The sequence below is a fragment of the Pinus tabuliformis genome, chromosome 4_1 (assembly GCF_031772625.1).
Source record: "Pinus tabuliformis cultivar Carrire ecotype Pingquan chromosome 4_1, CPIR1, whole genome shotgun sequence".
Lineage (NCBI taxonomy): Eukaryota > Viridiplantae > Streptophyta > Pinopsida > Pinales > Pinaceae > Pinus > Pinus tabuliformis.
Window position 1 is genome coordinate 256,610,842 of NC_142303.1, and position 16,488 is coordinate 256,627,329.

Genomic DNA, 16,488 nt, shown 5'->3' on the forward strand with positions numbered 1-16,488 from the left:
TATGGACATGTTCCTTCGGTAAAGCATCTCAGGGTCTTTGGTTCCACCTGTTATGCTTTGATACCAAAGGTACATAGAAACAAACTTGGTGTTAGAAGTCGTAAGTGTATCTTCCTAGGATATTCAAACACCTCCAAAGCATACCGCCTCTATGATGAAGTAAATAAGAAATTTGTTGTATCTAGAGATGTAATTTTCCTTGAATCATCCAAAACTGACAATGTTGTTGAGCGGCAACTTGATCGCTTGGATAGATTCACAAAAGCAAAATCATTTCAAGAATTTGATAATCAGATTCCACATCTTGAAGGGGGGATTCCTATACTAGATCAACATGTGGAATCTTCTTCTGAAGAACACTCTCCCCCACATGAAACTCCAACAACGGATGATGCTTTAAGTGATGTAATTGATAGAATTGGGAGACTCAATCTTGATTCGGTCCCAACTCAATCAACAGAGCAGCCTGGACCATCTAAAAAAGGTCCCCCAAAGTGGGTGACAAAGACACTTGAAAGTGTTCATCTTGATGAAATTGGAAAGACAGGAACCAGAAATTCAAACCAGCAAAATGAAGGTGATGTGGATGACTCTAATTCACCTGTTGATATGGATGTTTCTTATGATTGTGAATTGAACTTGTCTACAGATTTTGAACCAAATTCCTTCAAAGAAGCTGCTTCTCATGATTAATTGAAAGAAGCGATGCAAAAGGAGTATGATGCCCTCATAAAGAACGGCACTTGGAAGCTGGTTGATCCTCCATTAGGAACCAAACCAATTGGCTGCAAGTGGGTCTACAAGAACAAGTATAAAGCTGATGGCTCACCTGACAAGCACAAAGCTAGGCTTGTGGCAAAAGGTTTTGCACAGAAGGAAGGGGTCGATTATGAGGAGACTTTTGCCCCCACAGCAAAATGGGCTACCATCTGGACACTCTTTGCACTAGCAGCTCAGAACGGTTGGAAAGTACATCAAATGGATGTAAAAACTGCTTTCTTGAATGGAGATCTAAAAGAGAATGTTTTTATGTCCCAGCCTAAAGGATTTTCTGTGAAAGGACATGAACATAAAGTATGCAAACTTGTGAAGTCCTTGTATGGCCTCAAACAAGCACCGCGAGCCTGGTATGAAAAACTAACTGAGCATATTCTGAAACTCAATTTCAAACATTTTGATCTTGATGATGCAACTTTATTTGTCAAGAAAGTTGGCAAAATAGTTGTATATCTTGTGGTATATGTAGATGATCTTTTGATGACAAGGAACAATGAAAACTACATTGCATCCATAAAGAAGGAATTGGGGAAAAGTTTTGAAATGACTGACTTGGGCTATGTTCATTACTATCTTGGCATTGAAGTAACCAAACATCCAAAGTCCATATTTCTTTCTCAAAAGAAATACATTGGAGATCTATTGAATAGGTTTGGCATGACAGAGTGCAATCCTCTTACTACTCCAATGGAACAAAACTTAAAGCTCACATCTATTGAAGGAAAGGAATTTGAGGATGCAACAAAGTATAGACAGCTTGTAGGAAGTCTCAACTACCTAACTACTACCAGACCAGACATTTCATTTGCTGTTGGAATCCTCTCCAGGTTTATGCAAAAGCCTTGTGAGGGACATTGGTCTACTACAAAAAGAGTTCTAAAGTACTTGAAGGGAACTCAAGACTTTGGAATCAAGTATACATAGGTGGACGACTTCAGCTTGATTAGATACTTTGATTTAGACTTCGATGGAGACAAAGAAACTGGGGTATCTACTTCAGGATATGCTATGAGTCTTGGATCAGGAGCTATCTCCTATAGATCATGCAAACAATCAGTTCCAGCAGATTCCACAACAGAAGCAGAATACGTGGCAGCAGCTGAAGCAACAAAAGAAATTGTGTGGCTCAAGAAAATTCTTCAAGATTTGTAGGTAAAACAAGTACAATCAACTCCACTAATGATTGACAATACCTCTGCAATAAAGTTGGCCAAGAACCCAAAGTTCCATGATCGAATGAAGCACATCAATACTAAATATCATCTGATTCGACATCATGTTGAAGCCAAAACAATCCATCTCCGTCATTGTTCCACAAATGAGCAAATTGCAGACATCTTCACCAAAGCACTTGGAAGAGAAAAGCTTGAATGATTCAGAATGATGCTTGGACTCACCAACATCCCTTCAGATTAAGGGGGGGAATGTTGACACCTAATCCTTGTGATTGGGTAAATATATGTAAATAAATAAATGAGGAATATGAACAGTCATTAGGAGATGAACTGAACAGTCTCTCCCTCATGTATATAATAGACCTACCTGATGGAATAAAATACACGAATCAAATTTTTCTTTGTGGAGTTACTGCCTGGCCTGACATTATTTTATAATTTCCTTAGGAGACCCATTTTAGACATTGAAATTCCCCTAATGTTAGAGATATGTTTGGCAAATATATTGTGGTAATAAGTTGTGAAAGGCCTTCACTGGAGTCATATCTTCCATATGTCAGCAGAATTGAGAAAGGTGTGTTATGTTGGTTCATGTATTATTGAGATATTGCACATGAGAGTATTTTGTCGTTAATGTTTGGAAAAAATATTGATATCAGAATATTGATTGATGTATTTTTCCTAAATTTCCCTGGTTAAAGTGATGATGCTTGACTTGACAATTTGCAAAAATACCTATAAGTTTGATGTATGGTGAGTTAATGTAATGGTTGGGTTTGAGTAAAGTCAAAGTGTTAGCTAAAGTGATAAAAGGTTGAGTCATGCCATGTATGAACAATTTCTAGTATTGGATTAGGGTTTGGCATTGATGTCTCGACTAAGTAAGAAGGCCCTTTTTGTTTATATGACGATTCATGGGTAGTTCTATTATAATGGAAAGGGTATGAGCATAAAATTTGATTGATTGATGATGCATGCAACTATAGCTTGGCAACATCTGATTTGGTTATTATAGTGAGAGCTTGTATTGATAATTGTGTAGAGGCTAGATGTGTATTCAATTATTGAGCATAAAGTTGTTTGTGGGTCCATTTTGAAAATTGGATGAAACATGGCCTACAAGATCTGAGTTTCATTTGAGGAAAGTTTTTACAGTGTCAAATATTTTGAAACATGGTCCGCAAAGGGTCTAAAGGTTGGAGCCTTCAGTAAGGGAGTGATAGCTACCTTCCGGTGGTGTCCCGTGAATTTGATCATAGAGTGGTGGCTTCCTTCCATTGGAAGTTGGAGAAATAATAAAAGGTGGTAGGCTACAACATGTATGAGGTTGTGCATTGGTAGAAGTCTACACTAGTGAAAGATGTAAAAGAAGATTTTTCTAAATACTAATAAAAGAAGATGAAGACAACAATAATATCAGTTTTTCCCAATTGGGTCTTCCACCTAATATCTGGTATCCCTATGTGATGATGGTGGTGTTGATGTGTTATGATCTTATGTTTCACTTGCATTTATAATTCTCATGGTTCACATTTGCTATGCGCTTTAGGAATATATCTATTTTTCATTATAAGGCGAATGAAAAATTAAGTAAAAGTTGAAATTGCACAAAATACTGATTCACCCACCGCCCCCCCCCCCGCACCACCCCCCCCAGTATTTCTAAGAAATTCTTTGTTAACTAAGTTATCATGGCAGATCCTAGGTTGAAGAAACATCCTCATGTGGTTTTTCTATCTTCTACATTCCTAGCGCAATCTAAATTTGTATATCCTTGTAGTTTCACTTTACCTTTTGAGACATGTCTCAATTAACCATGTCCAATTGTACGATGTAAATACCTCAACACATGTTTTGTTGCAACCCAATGCATCTACCTTGGCTCAACCATATACTAGCTTGAGGTGTTTATTGAAAAAGAAATATTTGTCCTATTGTTAACAAGGAACATCAAGGATTTGATTAGCTTTATGTACATAGTGGGATCTGCCAAACCTAAATATAAGGTGGAGTCATTGAGATTCTTTAGATTGGCCACCATAAGTGTAGCCATGGACTTGCAGTCTATCATATCGATCTTCTACAAGATCTCGTACTTCCCTTGTCTAGGGAAGTTCTCACCAGGTTATTGCCACACCTCCAATCCAAGAAATAGTGCATTAGACCAAACATCCTTCATTTCAAATTATGAATACAACTCCTTCTTGCACCTGTTAATGATATTTTATACACCTATAAGAGATAGATCATCAACATATAGTACCAATATCAAAGGGTCACCCTTAAAAACCATGAAATAAAGATCAAGATCTACATCACTTTTGGTGAAGATCAAACTCATCAAATATCCATTAATCCTAGAGTATCATGCCCTAGTCTCCTGCTTGAGCCCATACAAATCCTTCTTCAACTTGCAAACATGGAACTCCTTCCCATGCACCTCAAATTCTTGAGGTTTCTCTATGTATAACTCTTCTTTAATTACACCATTGATGAATGTAGTCTTTACATCCATTTGATGTATTTTCCAACCCATAATAGAAGTAGAAGAAACAATAGTTCTAATAGAAGTGTACTTGATGACTGATGAAAATGTCCTGTCATAGTCTACTCCTTCTTTCTAAGAAAACCCACTTGCCACGAATATCACCTTGTAAATTTCTATACTGCAATCCATTTAGTGCTTGATCTTATAAATCCATTTGGTAGTGACCACCGATTTCTTCTCTAGTATTTGAAATATATCCCAGATATCATTCCTCATAATGGACTAATATGCTTCCATCATTGCATCTTTCCAAACTTGCTTGTCTGATGCTTATTCATAACTAAATGGATCATAATTTATGATGTGCCTCATTAGTGCCATATAGCTTGAGTATCTTTGAGGTTGTTTACTTTCTCTGAATGTACCTTCAAGGGATGCATGTTCTTTCACATATTATAGAGTATCACGAAGCCATCTTGGTATTTTTCTAGTTACAACAATCTCTCTTGTAGGTTTTGGTGGTTCTGATTATTTTGTTGACTCCTAATATTTTGAAGAATGAGTTATTTGTTTAGAAGAACTTGTTCTAGCATTCTTTGGAGTATCATGTTTTTCATCATCAATTTCCATGTGGGACTCTCTAGACTTCTTGAAGGCTAATTCTTCATAATGTGACATCTCAACTAACTTCAATTTGATGTCATTTTGAAATGTAGATCTAGTATGCCTTTGAAGTCTCTCTATATCCTACAAAGATACATTTCTTACCATAAGGTTCCAACTTCTTTCTCTTCTCTTTGGGCATGTGAACATATATTGGACAACCAAAGATTCTTAAAGGACTAACTTTAGGTTTTATTGCAGTGAATACTTCCTTAGGTGTCTTGTATTCTAATATTTGGTGAGGACTTTGGTTTTGAACATAAATGATTGATCATGAATCATTACCTTCATTGTATCTACAATTGTTCTATTCTTTCTTTCTACTACGTTTTGTTAAGGACTATAAGGAATGATCCATTTCCTTTTTATCCCTACTTCCTTGCAAAAATCACTGAAGTCCCTCAATGTGTACGCTCCTCCATTATTTGATCTTAAGAATTTGATTCTCCTTCTTGTCAAGTTCTCTACTTATGCTTGGAATTATTGGAATTTGTTGAAGACATTATCCTTAGTTTTCATAAAGTAGTTCCAATTTCTTTTAGGAGAAATCATCAATGAATGTTTGTAATAAACCTCATTTGACGCACACATATATATTATAATGTAAGTGTAACTACTTCCTCTTGACCCTTTCTTCTATATACGTTTCTCTTGTCGTTAAATGTTACTTTGTATTCTTTATAATGATTGGTTTACAAAAGACCTTCATCAGTATTCTTGTCATTTAAATGCAAAGTATTTTTCTTATAATACCATGCCTTCATTTATAATAAGAACCTCATTTGCCAAATTACATTCTCAAATTCTATATTTACTTGTGTATCCATTATATACATTTGATTTAAATCACAAAGGATTCCCTCTTCCATGTAAAGTTGATTTAAAAGTAACCCTTGGATTACTAAGTTATTATTCTACTTATATATTATATCCATGCCATTTATATTATATGGAGTTACTATGATTTCTATTTAATCTTTTCTTCCATATGGTAGAACAATAAAAGTTTGGTTATATTTATCTTGTTCCCTTTAGTTTACATATGAGAGTTAAACTTATGTTTATGAGACCACCTATTACTTTATCAACACATATTATATTTGAAGTGTATTTATCGTTCCTTGACTTACCTTTATCTTTTAAAATAAAAGTTTGGTTATATTTATCTTGTACCCTTTAGTTCACGTATGAGAGTTAAACTTATGTTTATGAGACCACCTATTATTTTATCAACACATATTATATTTAAAGTGTATTTATCGTTCCTTGACATACCTTTATCTTTTAAAATATATACACAACATACGTTCATGTATCAACTTTCTTTATCTTGTAACATGGTTTACGATGGGTCAATGTTATACTACTTGCACTATTTATAATCTTGTGAATAGCATATATAGACATATATCATTATACCTAAGGCATGTTATGTAGCTACATTTTGAAAGGTTAATAATATAGGTTATAAACCCTTATTTATGTGCTCCATGTGGTACATTTCCTTTGTGAACATTCTAGATTATTCATGATTTAGTGGAATTTGTGTTTATTTCCATGTGTTGTTTTAGTATGATGACACAACGATAACTTCAAACCCTATGATTAATGGTTGGGAATGAATCTTGACAGATCCATGGCTTGAATTAACTAGAGTTTTTTGTGGTTTCAATGACTACCCCTTTGCCATCGATCTTGTAAATTCATTCACTTGTTTCTATAGCCTTTAGACATAACTTTGAAAGATTTGCAACCAACTTTACACCCATGCCTTGACATTCGACCTCCATTTACATGTTAAACAAATTCCAAGCTATACTGATATTGCTCAAGCACTACAGTGTTTGGTAATTGATTCTAAAGTTGTTTTTTCATGACTATTAATTTCCATTAAGGGTAATTTTTTTTATTGTTTATGTAGGGCTTCTATTTGGTTTTCAATTAATATTATGACTTACCTTTTGATTTTTCTCCTTCTCTATTACAAACATAATAATTGTATTTACCCTTTGTTTCCAAGGAATTTTTTGGTTGGGTGCTTTTCTTTTGCCTATGAATCCTTCCGAAATTTCTCCTCTTTCTAGTTTTTGAATAGGTATTAGTGACTTATTAGCGGCCATGCACTTACAACTGTACTAATTTGTGCAAGTGTCCATATAAACCTTATTCATAACTTTTTGTAAAAATCTCTTTTCATTTACATACATAAATCAGATACTAAACTACAAATCCTTTTGTCTAGGTTTGCATATGTTCTATGGTCATTTTCATGTTGAGGGGTTGGAGTTTCTTTGATGTCATAATTTATTTGTCAAGGTTTCTGATGCAGGAGCATCTGAACCCCCCTTAATTAAAGGAGGAATCCAAAGTGGAGAAGGAGGAGATGTGGATCATCAAGCAAAACAGGGGACAATTCTGTTCAAAACAGACCTAAATTGATGGAATGAATAAAGTCTCAAGGAGACTTATTAATGTAATCTGCCATGTATTCATATGTATAGTGAGCTGTAGAGAGCATCTAGGGAGTTGTTAGTGATTTGTTAGAGGAGATTAAGGAGAGGATTGATCGGATCCTTTCAGTGATCCGATCCAATGTTTCTTAGAAACTAATGAACCTGCGTGTTCTATATATATTTAATGAGATAGAGACAGAGAGGGATAGAGAGCGTAGAATAGAAATTGTGTAACAGAGAGTGACCAAAATGTAACCGAAGGGAGAACTCATTCCTAATGCTGAAATGCCTTAGGCTGTAATGGAAGTCTGTATATGTATAATAGATATGTGTTCTGTGGTTTTTCGTGAGTCTGTGTATTATGTCCCTTTTCAATTCTGTTATGTATATATGCGCTGAGGGCTTAAATCCAAATTGTGAGTGTGTTGATCGACCATCGATCACTGAAGGATCAATGGCGATCCATTGATTAATGAGATATCGTTATATATGAGTGTTTTTTCAGAGTGTGGCAGAACTGTGTTTAACACAGAAATCCATCAAAAACCAAGTGAGATTAAGTTAAGGGAGAACCGGATGAGAATGCACAGGAACCGTTGGATCTGGGAGATCAACGACCGGGATCAAATTAGAACCAGAATGTCACATCGTAATCATCCAAGGGGAGGAATGAACCTTGGCCAAAAGAAAGAGCGATATGCGATTTGGTAGCCGGACTCGAGACCTTATCAAACGTAACCAATAATCTTATCGGGTCCGTAAGGTAATCGGGGATCAGTGCATTCAAGTGGAAGAGCTCTGGCTGAAGAAAATGCCGATTGCGATGGTCGATACTCCGATGGCCGATATGAGATATATCGATACACCGATAGCAATTGGAGCGATTGCTAATCGGGGATCAAAGGTCTCAGAGGTCGGAGCACTGCGGAAAAGTAACAAAGGTGTGGACTCGATGATTCATAGATTCGGGTTCATAATATTTAAGATCTGGCCCAAGGGTAAAGTGGGGTTTCCCCATGTTTCCTGTGTAATTGCGTTAAAGTGGTGCAGTCTCGGTTTTAAAGGAAAATCCCGATAGTTAAATGGCCCAGGGTTTTAAAGGCTAAACACATATTTAAATGCTCCCGATAGTGTAAAAGGTTCCAATAGTTGTATGGTCTGCGAGTATAAAGGCTTATGGATTAAGTGATTAAATAAAATGCTTCCGATAACGAAATGGGCTCATAACCCATAGGTCCCAGGATCGATTATTTATAAAGAATGGGGAAATGGATATACCCCTATTTCTCTTTTCATCAATTTCTAATGCTTGAAGTATTCTTCTCTTTCTCACAGGTTGTATGTCAAACCTTTATTCTTCTATTTATAGATAGACTTATTGCATATTTATTTATTTACGATCATAGCTAGGATTTATTAAATAAAAACCCTAACCCTCTATAGATTACTAGTGAAGTCACAGATGGGTTTTTGTTAAACCCTACCAATATGATTTGTGTAATAAATGTATGATTTTGTCTGCAACTCCTTTTGCATAATAGTGAAATTTTGTTCAATTATGTTTTAAAGTCTTTAGGGTTTTAGTCCCTATAGGAGTTTTCTTTTCATAAGTGTATATAAACATTTTGTTTTCAAAGAATGCATACCATTCTTCTTTTTGTATCTTTTGTTGGCATTATGGACCAGTTGTTGGTTGGCATTGATTTCAATCTGGTAGCATGTGATGTAGAGTCTCGTGTATGCACATGGTTGGTTGCTACAGGTACTTGTCTTATGCACTGGTTGCAAATGTTAGTGGAGGTGTTGGAATAGTTGTGGAGCAGTTTGAAGGCTTAAGTGTTAGTGTAGCTGATGGATGGAATTCAAGTCAACCTAGTTTGACTTGTGATGATGTTAGTGATGTGGAAATGGTTTGTTGAAGTGTTGTGGAGGTTACAATGGATTCCTGAGGACTTGTTGATGATGATACAACTATGGAAGAAGTTTGGGAAAAATATGAGCAAAGGAAAGTTGTTGTTGGTCATCCTCTACCCCAGTCACTTGGATGGAGGCTCATGAGTGTGATTGAAACTTTACAGTTGCTGGAAGGGAGGCCTACGGGAGTGACTGAGGAGCTCCAGTTGAGTTTGTGTAGGTTTATGTGTGCGAGTGAGACTTAGAGCTAAAATTTCTCTGCATTCCTCGTGCACATCACGTGTTTATTTGTTTTTCCATCTTCTCTTGTTCGAGACTCATCATGTAAATGTCGGAAAGAGGTTGTTGAACTTCTAGAATATGGTTAAAAGAGAATATTCATTAATAATTGAATTTAGTGTCTAGGTTGTTTCAAGAAGCAATGAACCAAACCACTTCTAGCATATGAACAGAGCTCCACTACAGAATTGTAATTATTGATTTAACCATTACAGAAGATTACAAATAGATGGAGATCATGAGTCTATTTGGTTGGTTCACTTGAGAAGAAAATGTGATGGTTGTGTGATCTTGGATATTGTGTGTGAGAGAAGAGTGGTGTGTGAAAACTGTGCAGGGAATTATGTAGAAAAAATTTAGCAATTCATAGTGGTAGAAGATGGCAACAAAACTATGATTCAACCAAGATCTTATGCAGTATTATGGTAATGGAGTAGGAATGATTGTAGATAATTTCCTTTATGCTTGATCATCATGTTTTCATCAGATTATATTTTATATATGCAACATGTATTATTGATGAGAGTGTTGCAGTGATTGAGAGAGTTTTGTACATTTGTTTCATTGAGATTTCTATATTGTATTGAGCCTATATTGCTAGAGGTTGTTGTGTTGTTCTAGTTGAGCATTTGAGATTAAGTTCAGTTTGAAATATTATGAAATGAGGGTCAGATAAAAGATGGAGTGGGGGCTCTAACAAATTCAGTATAGAGAACAAATTTCTTCATAAGTCCAATGGGTGTTGGGCAAGGCTTGTTGATCATATGGGTGTCTATAGAGTCATGAGATGAGGATCATAGTTCTCACTGATAATTATTTGAACAATGCAACAACAACAAGGGTGGTTTTTTACTGAGAGGGGGTATTCCACTAGAAAAATATTATGTCCTCTTGTGCATGATTTTTTGGTTATTTATTATGGTTCTCATGTGTTTTGATATATGATTTAATATACTGATGGGTTAATGAATGTTGTGTTTAGTAATTGGAAAAAAGAAGAAGTTAATAAATACAGTCACTTTGATTCATCCCCCCTCTCAGTAGTGAGCACATTTCCAACAAATTTTTCATATAAATTCTTACAGGGTCTTTAACCTATTATATTCTAATTTATCCTTCAAATAGTTTTTGAGTTTTCTTCTCCAAATCTGAAGGTATAATTTATGCCATTTACTAACATATTGTTAATATGTTGCAGAGGGTGTACTAGAGTGCATGGTTTAAGATTTCCTTTTAGGTAAATATTACCCAATTTTCTTCCCTTTTAATTATTCCATTTAATATTTTTATCAATAAATATTTAACATAGTTTTAATTTCTTGCATACATGCAGGTAATACTCCTGCAAGTCTATTTGTATCTTTTTCCTTAGATGATTCAGAATTGGGCTCTCTTGCAACTTATGGGACATTCAAATTCCTCTTCCAGGTCAAATTTTATTGTACCCTTGGATTCCTTATCTGCGTGAGCATGACTCAAAATGTAAAGTTGGGTTACACTTTTGTGAGAATTGGCAGCGAAAAATTCATCATTGCACTTTTTCAGCTGAACTGTTATATTTTTAAGCCAAATGAGGTACCTTTTTTTTTCAGTCAAAGTATTTTTTTTAGTTGAACAACTAAACATAATGTTAGGCTGAAAATTTGAACGTTAAAGTTAATGACAGCCTGCAATGGATTGTTGGCAGGTTGGGGGGAATTCTGGTGAGTCTAATTTAATTTTTTGGCTGAACAAGTTTTTCAACCGAACAAGTGTTGAATTTCCATGATCTTGGGTCTAGGATAAAATCTTAGAATCTCTGACACTACCAAACCAAGAATCTCAACAAAGCTACTTTGCATAGTGGAATAATATAAAGTAGTTAATCACACGCACAAGTATAGATAACTTTTTGCAATTTCAACCCAACTTCGTTATATTAATCAACATATAATAAAATATTCTAGGGCTTCCCATATAAGGGATAATGACCCTCAATTATCCACAAGTAAAAGAATACAAGATACACTAACAATCTCATTGTAACCTCTAGGTTGTATCTCGTCTTGCCGGTCCTTCGCTTCCATTTTTCTCTCTAGTTACCCTTAATCCATCAAGAGACAACACATAGAGTCTCCAGGATGGCTACCACCTATCACTACTGCAAGTCGCTTCTGCTATAATGAAAACGGGTTGATCTAATCTTCTCTTCTAGGCTAGCCAACACCTAAGCTCCAATCTTCCAATCTAGTAACTTATTTTGTCTATCAAAGAGTTACACATAACTCAACAACTTCACCCAAACTTCAGTTGTCAAGCTCTCTTTATGGCTTCTTTTCAAGGGCTACTTTGGATCGTCAACACGCTACACTTCACCTGTCTAATGACACCCAATCCTTTCACTATAAGATATGCTCCTTGTTAGCATTTCCAACCACCCATGTCAACCTCAACTCATGGCTCCCATATGATGCAATTGTCCACACAAATGGATTGATCGACGAGCACCCAATTCAACATGAATACACCAAGAATTTATCAGCCTTACTGCATTCCCAAAGACTAGTGTTATCTCTAGAAGTCTGGTACTCTAGTTAGGGCTTGTAGGCAAGCTACAACAACCCTCTTTCCACCTTCGATCTCTCTATTTTTACTATGGTTTCCTTTCAACTGAATATCCCCACTGTTAACCACTGTTCTGGGTTATTTGGAGCCCTCCACCATGCCTCATGGCTTGCCTTTCTCCAAGAATAAGTTCTACTGCCAACCTGTGATGCACATAGCCTTTTTTAAGGGTAATCTAGGCTTCTGGCTTGTGTTTAAATCACACTTAGGGCTGAGGCCTGTTATAAGAAGGAAAGCACACCCAAAATATTTCCAAAACACCACTTCAATATGTCCTCAAGTAATGTGGCAACCTTTTGTTCAAACTTTGGCTCTACAAGAGACAAACTAAACCCAAGCATAGTCCCTAATAATCTTATTTTGCTTCCTTATCTAATTCGGCTACCTCAGAAGTGTAACTCCTATGAATGGATGAACATTGGATGTTAAAATGACTTCAAATCACCTTATATTTATACATAAAAGAAGTCTCAATGAATTTAGGAAGAGACATGACTTTTGGCTAATTTCACTTCAAGCCTACATGACTTGAACACCCAACACTTCATTATCAACTTCAAAAATTCATAACTCATCTTCTACAACTCAGATTTTGATAATTATTGTTGTGTTGGATTTTACTCGCCCTCCTCCATCATCTCCATCCATCAAATGTAAAAAATTATCCATGGTTTTGGCCCAAACATTGATGAGTGTAAAACCCCAACCTTGAGTTCCAAGCCCACAAATGAATTTTGTGGAGCTTCACCCTCCAAAAAATAAACAACAATTTTTTTGGCTAAACATTTAGTTTGGCCGAAAAAATGTTTATACATATCCAAGCCATGAGCCTATTGCAAAGTTTCATTGTGTTTTTCTCCGCCGAATGTTGCATGCGGAGTGCCTAGATCAGGTTGATGTTTAGCAAGTTATATTGATGTTTTCTTTGCAATCTTACTCAAATATGTTGAGGTTAATATTTTTTTGGTTTTGTAAATTTTCTCAGCACTAGAGGACCTCGACACTGGAGGAGTTCGTTGCCGAGGAGTTCAGCTCTGGACAAGTTCAATGCTGAGGAGTTCGATGCTGACTGGAGGTAAGAATTTATATGCTAATCATTAGTAGATAAAATGGAGTTTATTTCTCTATTGTGTACTTATTTTTTATTCTATGTAATTATGTTCTTTGTAATAATGTTTAACCAAATAATGAATATCTATGATTTTTTCAATGATTGACCTATTTTTGTTTTAAACCTCAAGCTTAACTGGTTGAAAATGAATGTGGAGTACCTAGTGTTCAACTCATTCCACTAGAAACCATCATCTCTCCTTCATGGAAAATAAAAAGTTTCAAGGGAGCTCTTGACCTTCATATTGTGATAACATCAAAGTAAATGTGGAAGGTCATAGGTTTCATTCGCCAGTTACCTCCGCATTAGGATGTTGAAACCAATCAAGATAACAAAAGCCTCTTTAAAGCATTCATCATCTCAACATAGTTCTATACCCTTCGAACCTTTACTCTTCTTTGCACCATAGCTTACCCTTCTGCTTCGATATTGTCCAATTTAAGTAGCTATATCATTAGCATCTCAGTTACCACAATAATATTATTTTATGCAACCTTGGTTCCACCATTCACAATTGTCTCTATCGTACAAACCTGTACCGTAAGGTTTTCCACTTCAACCTTTTACTGCATAAATTTTCAGAAAGGATTTTGTAATGCTCTGATTCCTCTTTGCTTCCTCCAATTTCTTCTCCTTACTGGCAGTTTCCTCCATCAGAATCACCTTTTCCATGTCTTTGACACCTGATATATGCAGGAACTCATCATTCTCCTTCTCTTTTCCTCTGAAAAAAATCATTTGTTCTTGAGGCTCCAAATCGATCTCCTAGTACAATAGCTTCTTGAGGTCCCCACAGGTAGCCTACACTGGAATCAAAACTTCATGCTGGTATGATCCATGGGAAACCTTAACCTTAATCATAGGCCCAGCTGCAGTGTCACTGGCATATCTCTTCTGAACCAACATGCCTCCAGGCCTTTATTCCCAATCCATGACATCGCTTCTGTCCTCTGCACTACTGCTAAAAAGGCGTCTGGAACTGGACCTGTTGTTCATGTTATTACCCATGTCTCCACCTCTCAACTGCATTGACAATCCTTTTCTCTCATCCACACCCAAAATTCCATAGCTTTAGAAAAAAATTGTAACCAGATAATGGAACCAATCAAAATTTGTAGGTTTAAGAAAAAAATATTGGGCATGTGCAGAGGTCCAAGAAGTGATCAAGGAAGATGAACTACAACAAATGCATATCAGGAAGATGAACTACAATCTTTGGATAATAATGGGTGCATCTTCAATGGTTCATGAGTATGGCACTTTAAGTACCAGACAAGAAGATCTCCATAGAAGATAAGACGCAAATTGAGCAGGCCAAATAATAAAAGGTTATATGAAAAACTAACACCCCGAGGCTGTTAAAGTATTCATGTAATATATAAAGCAAATCTTAAAGTTATATTCTAATCACTTAAAAGTATATATATTACTTATACGTGAGGATGGTGTAGCACTTCTTTGTATGAATGTCCAAATTTCGCTTCTGTATTAACACATATCCCCATGCTTCAGATGATCCTTGTAAAAAGGGGATTCGTTTGCACTTTAGTTAGAAATTAGATTGAAATCCTTTGGAAAAAGGCATAATCTGCTTAGAATTGATCCTAGTAGAGTACACAAGTAATAATCATGATATGAAATTCTTTCATCTTCATCACATTATAGATATGGGAACCACTGCCTACTGATTGGTAAAGTTGCTTCCATTTTTTAAAATTTCTCTTACAAACTAGAATAGATTATATTTTATATTTGAGCTTTTCTATATTTATAAAATAGCCTCAGTTAGTTTTCCTTTCAATGTTAAAATTATAAATACATTTTTTAAAGAAAAATGTTTTTTATTTAAATTAGTGAAAAAATCTTGGCATCAACTAATATTAGTAGAAGAACTCATGATTTATCTTGAGCCTCTGAGTGGAAGAACTATATGTAGGTTGCATCATACTACTCCAAATTATTATAAATCATAATATTTGTTTCTTATTGATTTCAACTCTATCATCAATCTGATTCAATTTAATATTATATATATTCACCTCTTTTCCCCTTCATATATTCTATAGATAAGTGATCAATGATATTTAAGTGGTAGGGTCAATAGAATGTAGTGAAACATTTGGATAATTAAGTGATAATCCATATTAACTCTCCAATTCGCATTGTTGCCTTATTCACTTTTCCTATCCATGAATAACATCCAATATGTAGAAATATTGGTTCATGTTCTAATCAATGGATTTAGGCAAGCAAGCCAATGATCTTATGCATATGAAAATTGGAATGTTTTTTACTTTAATATTGAAGATAAATATAGGACTTATGGATGTCATTATACTTAGTGGCATGATCAACAATCAACCCTTATTGCCTCATAGAAAAGAATTGAATGACTTATATGGAAGATGAAAATTTTAATGTTTTTTTAATCTTAATATTGAGATAAATATAGGATTTATGGATGTCAGTGCATGTAGTGGAATGATAAAAAGTCAAACCTTATTGCCTCATAGAAAATAATTGAATGACTTATATGGAAGATAAAAATTGTAATGTTTTTTTAGCCTAATATTGAAGATAAATATAGGATTTATGGATGTCAGTGTACTTAGTGGCATGATCAACAATCAACCCTTATTGCCTCATAGAAAAGCATTGAATGACTTATATAGAAGATGAAAGCCCTTACAAATTAGTTGTTTATTGATTTGAATGTGGGTATAAACTTTTTAAATGTGGCAATTTATGAAACAAAATCATACATAACATGATGAAAAATATCCATTGATGGGTTAACCTTTAGTATGGTATAGTCCAAACTTGATAAACATGACAATATATATCTAATTTCAAGGATTGGTATTCTCATGATAAGTAAAATATTCATTCAATAGTGAAGCGATCTCATTAGGCATGGAAGTACTAATAATTATTTTAGCCTTAGGGATATGGAGAGTCATGGGAGTAACTATTAGAGGATTAGAGGCCCTAGTTTGGGTTGAAAGTATGTTAGGTGTCCAACCC

The 16,488-nt window shown here is 35.2% G+C and overlaps 1 long non-coding RNA gene and 1 pseudogene across 1 annotated transcript; one reads left to right on the forward strand and one right to left on the reverse strand.

Moving 5' to 3' along the window:
• Positions 1 to 11,126: 11,126 nt before the first annotated feature.
• LOC149175249 (uncharacterized) lies at positions 11,127 to 14,843 on the forward strand. The gene is made up of 3 exons (XR_016258540.1): positions 11,127 to 11,324; positions 13,339 to 13,428; positions 14,613 to 14,843. It is a non-coding gene; the product is annotated as an uncharacterized LOC149175249 (long non-coding RNA).
• Positions 13,788 to 14,472, reverse strand: LOC149175250 (BAG family molecular chaperone regulator 1 pseudogene; annotated as a pseudogene).
• Positions 14,844 to 16,488: the final 1,645 nt, after the last annotated feature.